The 6,495-nt window shown below is 41.0% G+C and overlaps 1 long non-coding RNA gene across 1 annotated transcript in view; it reads right to left on the reverse strand.

The window, feature by feature from the left end:
• The window catches only part of LOC111747121, a 10,486-nt gene extending 4,346 nt beyond the window's left edge, over nucleotides 1-6,140 (reverse strand). Inside the window, exon 1 of the long non-coding RNA XR_002783390.1 lies at nucleotides 6,055-6,140. This is a non-coding gene — a long non-coding RNA (uncharacterized LOC111747121). The remainder of the gene's footprint in view (nucleotides 1-6,054) is intronic.
• Nucleotides 6,141-6,495: the final 355 nt, after the last annotated feature.

Here is a 6,495-nt window from a genome sequence, read left to right on the forward strand (position 1 = left end):
ACACACACACACACACACACACACACCCCTACCACAGGACACAGTATATAGCATATAATCAGTAAATATTGGATTAATAAATGATGTACACAGTCACGCTATCAGTTGTAAAATTGTAATTCAAACCCAAATAAGTTCAAACTTATGATTTTTTTCATCACAATATATATCACCAGACAAAAATCAAGATACAACATATACCAGCAGACAGACCTCAGTATAAATTTTATATAAATAATAATAGGAGACTCAGGAGTTTTCTACCATTAACAGTTTTATTAAAATTTTTAAGACTTAATTATAATAGTTCAGTCTCGCAAATAACAAATGCTTTCAAAATACAAATTTAAAAAAAAAGTTATTTCCTTCTATGTGCCATTGGTTACTGCCAGCTCAGTGCAAAGTTTCCTTTCAAGGCCCAGCTGCGTGCTTCATTCCAATGGGTTAATGAGGGTTGAGGTAAGTGTGAAATATGGAACCAGAGGCTAACGATTCTAAGACTTCCTTCCGCCTACTCCTTCTCATTTTATTTCTATCACTCTGGTACGAATGCTGACAGGTTAAAGAACTCTAGTGTTGGTGAGGCGCTAAGGAAATCACCCAGTCTAGAACACTGCTTTTAGGCACAAGCAAACATCTCAAACACCCAGCTTGGGGAAGTTCATAAGACTCCACAGATTGAAATCTTCACAACTTCATTTTAAAGAACTTTCCAGTGTTTCATCAGATATCTAAAAAGAAGCATTTACTGTATTTAGTGATCGAGAAGCTTCCAAAAGAGTGTGTCTCGTTTTCCAGAAGGCATCTTTAGGAGGCAGTAATAGGTGATGTAACTGTTTTTTATGCTTAACACCAACCATCACCTTCCACTCCCCAGTTAATTAACTCTCAGGTTAGAGGGAAAATAGGGTTCCTAACTTAGGCTAGTTTTCTTAGCAATAACCTCTTTTTTAGGGCAATAGGAAATAACAACACAAATATTGGATGTTTTGACCTATAAGTGGAATTAAGGAGACAGTATTTATTTTCATGCTTAAATGTTAGCCAAGAATTGTTGTGTTTAACTATTGATAAATATTGGGCCTTATAATACTTCCCCTCCAGATGACTCTTTTTCTTACCTGCTTGTAACTAGATATATCTTATTTAATCTCAAAGTATATCTTTCTCAGAAAAGAACAATACATTTTGGAGTGATCTGACAACTAAATGTTCTTCTATTTCACATTTTCAGAAGCAAGAACAAAAATAATAACTGCAAGTGTCCCTAGAGCCTGCCCCCCCATTCTCTATCTATCTCTGTCTCTCCGCCCTCCCTCGCTTCACCCACAAGCCAACACGGTATCATATTCAAGAAAAAAGAAGAGGAAGATGTCTAAGAAATCCTTTTTTTTTTTTTTGAAACTAGAAATAAAGACATGACTTTTTCCATGTTTGCAGATATGGAAACTGAAGCTAATAAAGGGGAAAACAGATTTTTAGCCCAGCTTTCACTTGCAAAATCTAAGCCACTTCTATACCATGCTACCTCCCAAGATAAAAATATTTTTTAAAATGATAATCACCAAGGAACAAATATGTCTTTGTAAATATGGTGAACTTGGAGAAAAGCTCTAAAAAATAAACACATAATTTGGGGATTTATCTATGGGACTCAATCAAGGTTAAATAGGGAAATTTCCAGAGCTCTCCTTGTGTAGTACCGAAGTACCGACTGTATCTTGAGTTACTTCCAAATCGTGACACATCTGCCCTGATTTTCCCTGCTCTTCCATCCCTTCCATCCAAGGCCTAGGCATAGTGAGGTATACTTTGAAGGCAAGAACAAAAAACAGAGAATCAATTTTTGCAAATTAACCTTTACTTGTTAACGGCTTTCTTTAAACAAGGGGGGCGGCCAATAAGAGAGTCATTTAACAGCTCCTTAATAGGATTCTGAATCGTAATGGGTGACAGTTAATATTTGCACTAAAATCTGCCAAAGAAAAAATAACCATCTTTGTGTCATATAAGTAGGCTGGGTAGTTAACTGAAGCTTTACCACGCTTTCTCCAGACAGCAGAGGGCACTAAATAGTCTGAAGACTAGCCAAAAGGAAGAAGGAAATAGTATTTGGGGTTTGTACTCAGTAGTTCTGACCTTAGCAACTATTGTTCAAGTTACATTTACTACCCTTAGTTAAACTATATATAACTAATACATATATATAGTTTAACTCAACATCCCCTCCACAACAAAGAACACTTGAAATGTAAAACGAAAAATGTTTTAGTGTTTGACATAATTAAATATGCATCCATTTGTTCTGAGTAATAAATTCTATTCCCTATAGTGAGAACCACTGTAAAAGAAGAGAAATGGTAAAGGCATTTTCATGGCCCAGTGATTTGCACAGTCCCCCTCCCTCAGTCCAGTCCAGAGATTCTATCGTGGATCTGTTTACCATCTTGGAAAAAAGAAGATAGCACCTGTGCTGAAATTTAGAAGGTAGGAACACTTGATAAGAAAGAAAATGTGAAAGAAAATTGCATCATAGTTTTGTAGGCTATTCTATTAAATTTCTCAGGAAAAAATTGCTCTGAGACCGGCTGTGATTCAGTTCAGCTATTTCCTGATACACTTCTGGGTTTACTTTATGTCTAACAGTCCATTTCCCTAGCATGCCTTTTATTTAAGGACCTCAGAGCAGTTTTAAATGCATCATCTCCTTCATCCTCCCAACATCCCCCATGAAGTGGATAGTAGGCAGCAGGTGGGCTCATCTATCTTTTATAGATGAGACAACCAGCCTCAGCACACAGCTCCATCCACTGGCCTGTACAGCCTCTCATTCAATGCCACAGTTTGCCTAGCTTACTGCTTCTTAGTTTTTAAAACTATGTCTCCTCTAGATAAACCTAAATTATATCCCCAGGGATTCTGACCCTTCTCAGAGAGAAACATCCATGAAAACTAAATACACAGAAGAGTAAGTTTTTATTCATTCAGAAAGATTATTGAGCACCTAGTGTATGCCATATACTATTCTAGGCACTGGACAGGAAACGAAATGGAAATATGCAAACGAAAAATCCCCAGATGTTTGGAGCTAACATTCTCATGAGAAGACAGACAAAATACACAGAAAGTAAATTAATTATATAGTATGTCAGAAAGTGATAGGTACTATGGGGAAAAAAATAGAATAAAGATAGGAGAATTGGAAGGAGAGTGATTTTTAGGGGTTGCAGGCCTCGCAACCCCTAAAAAGGTAACAGTTGAGCAGACGCAAAGGAATGAGCTAGGAGGCCATCTGGGACAGAGCATTCCAGGCAGGAAGAGCACTGGTGCAAGGATGGTGAGATGGACCTTGCCTGGCTCGTCTGAGGAGAAAGAAGGAGGCTGGAGTAGAGTGAGCAAGGAGTGGCCAAGTGGGGCACAAGGTCAGAGAGAAACGGGATAGGTCAAGCTAGCTTCAGAGGCCACCAGGAGGACTTCAGCTTCTACATCAGGGAAATGACAAAACATGAGAGGATTTGAGCAGAGGGCTGACCGTCCTCTACTCACATGTACCAGCCTACAAGAATTGTGGTACTTTATTTTTGATGCAAAACAGATGGTTTTGCTTTGATTTTCAAAATATAAAATTATAGAGTAAAATATTAACTACATATTTTTTCTACAAATTATGCACATGAACTAGTTTCCCAGGGCTGCCTTAATAAAATACCGCAAACTGAGTACCTCCCAGCAAAGTGAAACAAGAACAGTTATAGATTGTCTTGGGCCCGTCAGCTCCAATGAGCAGCTTCAACCTTCCAGAACCCATTGGTAGTCACATTCTCTTCTTATTCAGAAGAGAGAGCAGACTGCTTACCTTGCCTCCTACTCAGAATCTGGAGAGAGAAAAGCAGAACCTCTGTAAAAGCCCAGTATCTCTAAACTCAGAGCCCTCAGGATCATTTGAAACAATATGGTGTCCGGAAAAATAAATAGCCTGGGCACATGTTTCCAACTTATCAAAAGAATCCAGAAACTTCCTCATCAAGGCTAGCTAATAGGAAAAAGAAAGAGAAGAATGACTGGCCTAGGTTAATCAAAGATCTCACAGAAGAAAAAAAAATTATGAGAAAGTACTTGAGAAAGGATAAAGTACTATGTAAAAGCAGGTTATCGCTTGCATGTCAGACACCAAATCCTTGATGAGGGAGCCTATTAAGGGAAGAAAACAGGGAAGTGCCCCCAGACTGAGGTGGAAGAGGACAGGGTTCCTGGGCCTTTCATTACAGCACTGACCAGGTTCAGGAGGCAAGGCGACCTGGGTGGCTTGTGCCAACACCCTTAGCCTCCTCATTGGTATTGTGGAGAAGTCCTCTATATCAGCTTTTAGTCATAGAGCAAGGGTCAGACTGTACTCTAAGACCCACAGAACAAACAGGGAATTCACGGGCATGAGAGAGAGCGAAGACAATGCCCTCAACTCCAGAAGAACCTTAACCGATACTTATGGTGAACAACGTAGCAGGCATGGTTCACAAAACTCATTTGATTCTCACAACAATATATGTGGTAGAATGATTAATTAGTATTCTCCTTTTAAGATGAGGAAACCAACACAGAGAGATTAAGAAACTAACTCAAGGTCAACAGCAAGTCAGTAGCAAGGAAACAATTTTTATTCTCCAGAGGTTGATTTTATTGCAAGTTTTCTTCGTTACCTTGAAGGCCAGACCAAGTTACCATCCTTCATTCCTGGCAGCTAGAGAGCGCTAAGTCCTTGCTTTGAAAAAGCTCTAGATAGTGGCTGTGCATTTGGGCTGAATTGGGTTGGAAACAGCACCAAGTCACCCAATGCCAAACACACCCCAATATCAGTGCTAGAGGATTTAAAGATAGAAATGCCTTATGAGGCAAAGCTGAGAGGATGAACAGCTGGGCTAGGAAATGCCACAGATACTTTTTCTGATCATCGGTTTAGTGATATCTGAGGAATCATTGAACCTTGCTGGCCTAACTTTTTTAATATAAGAATTGAGGAGTTTTGAATAGACTATATATATGGCTCACCTCTAGGATTCTGTTGTTGTATAACAGGAAGGTATGTCATAAAGAAATATCAAGGGTCCGCTAAGGAAGACCCAGGATTCTCACAGAGCTTTGTAAACAAAAAAGCAACAGACAATTGTCAGGCATCCGATTGTTTTATGATGATTACGAAGCTCGCCAGAAGTACTTACAAATGCAACAAGAACAGTATCAAAACCCTGGCCAGGTAAATCTTACAGGAATCTTTGGAAAGAAATAATTTTATTTCCCTAGGGGATCAAAGGAACAACCCAGGAATGCCAGCCCTTTAACAAGACCCATAGGGGCTCTCCTCACTCCCCTGTGAGTGCGAGGCCTTTCTGTGACATTAGAAGATGCAATCTTCCCACCGGCTAAATGGAGCTGTATGTCCCTCTCGTTCTCCTCTTTCCTGCCTACCTCACTGCCACTCATTCCCACCATCCCCATCAGTTCCACCTATATTTTCCAGTCTAGGCTCAAGAAAATATGGAGGTGTGGCCCTACTCGAGGATTCCAGCCTTGCCCGGAAGGTGAAAACAGGGCTTCTTCTCCCAAAACTGCCATTTCCTCAGAAATTGTGAACTCTACTGAAAAAAAAAAAAAGGCAGCCTCGTCAGAATGAGAGAGATTTATGAGATTGGCGCCTGCGGAGGTTCTCCCCCTCCTTCCCCTGGAGCCATCAATATTCCCTGGGCTGTGCCCTGGAACAACCAGAGCTGAACTCCGCGTTCTGGAGGCGGCGCGCCTGTCACTGCTCTAGCTTTTCCCAGACTCCCTCCCCCTCTTCCCTCCCTCCCTGCTCCGCCCAGGCCCCTTCCCTCCTAGTTGTTGTTTACAAGGAGCTACCCCTCTCTGTAAATTAAGCCCTCCGCAGCCTCCCACTCGTGGAGGCCATGTGTTGAGCCCCATGAGCCGACTTGTGGCATTTATTAGCGCAAGAGGAAAAATGCTTGCCTCATCAGAGAGAGCAGCTGGAGACAGAGCGCTTTTCAAAGGCACGTAACTGACCTCTAGCTCAGCTGCTGGATGCCTGGGTATTGCAGACTCAGAGGATTCTCATATTCTCTGTGTGTGTGTCTCGCTCTCTTTCTCAACTCTCCCTCCCGTCCTCCCTCCCTCCAGCCTCCACCCACTCTTTTCAGTTGAGTCCTGACCTTGCACGGCCTGAATCCCCCCATCCATCTCCCTACATTGTGTCTCTCTGGTGAACTCATGCTGGGAGATTAATTGCTGCTATCACCCCTAATCCATCACACTTCCCAAAGATTGTTTTGACATCTAGTTAATTTTTGGCTGATGATTTATCAAATTCTTATTACCGTGCTCTGAAGGGGCTCATTTATTGTGTTGATTCATGGTAATGATAAAGGGGAAGCATTTTGAATTTTAACTACATTTCCCTCATGCTTCTTCTACCCGGTGTAGTAAAAAGGAAAAAAAAAAAAAAGA

Source organism: Pteropus vampyrus, unplaced genomic scaffold (genome assembly GCF_000151845.1).
Source record: "Pteropus vampyrus isolate Shadow unplaced genomic scaffold, Pvam_2.0 Scaffold8, whole genome shotgun sequence".
NCBI lineage: Eukaryota > Metazoa > Chordata > Mammalia > Chiroptera > Pteropodidae > Pteropus > Pteropus vampyrus.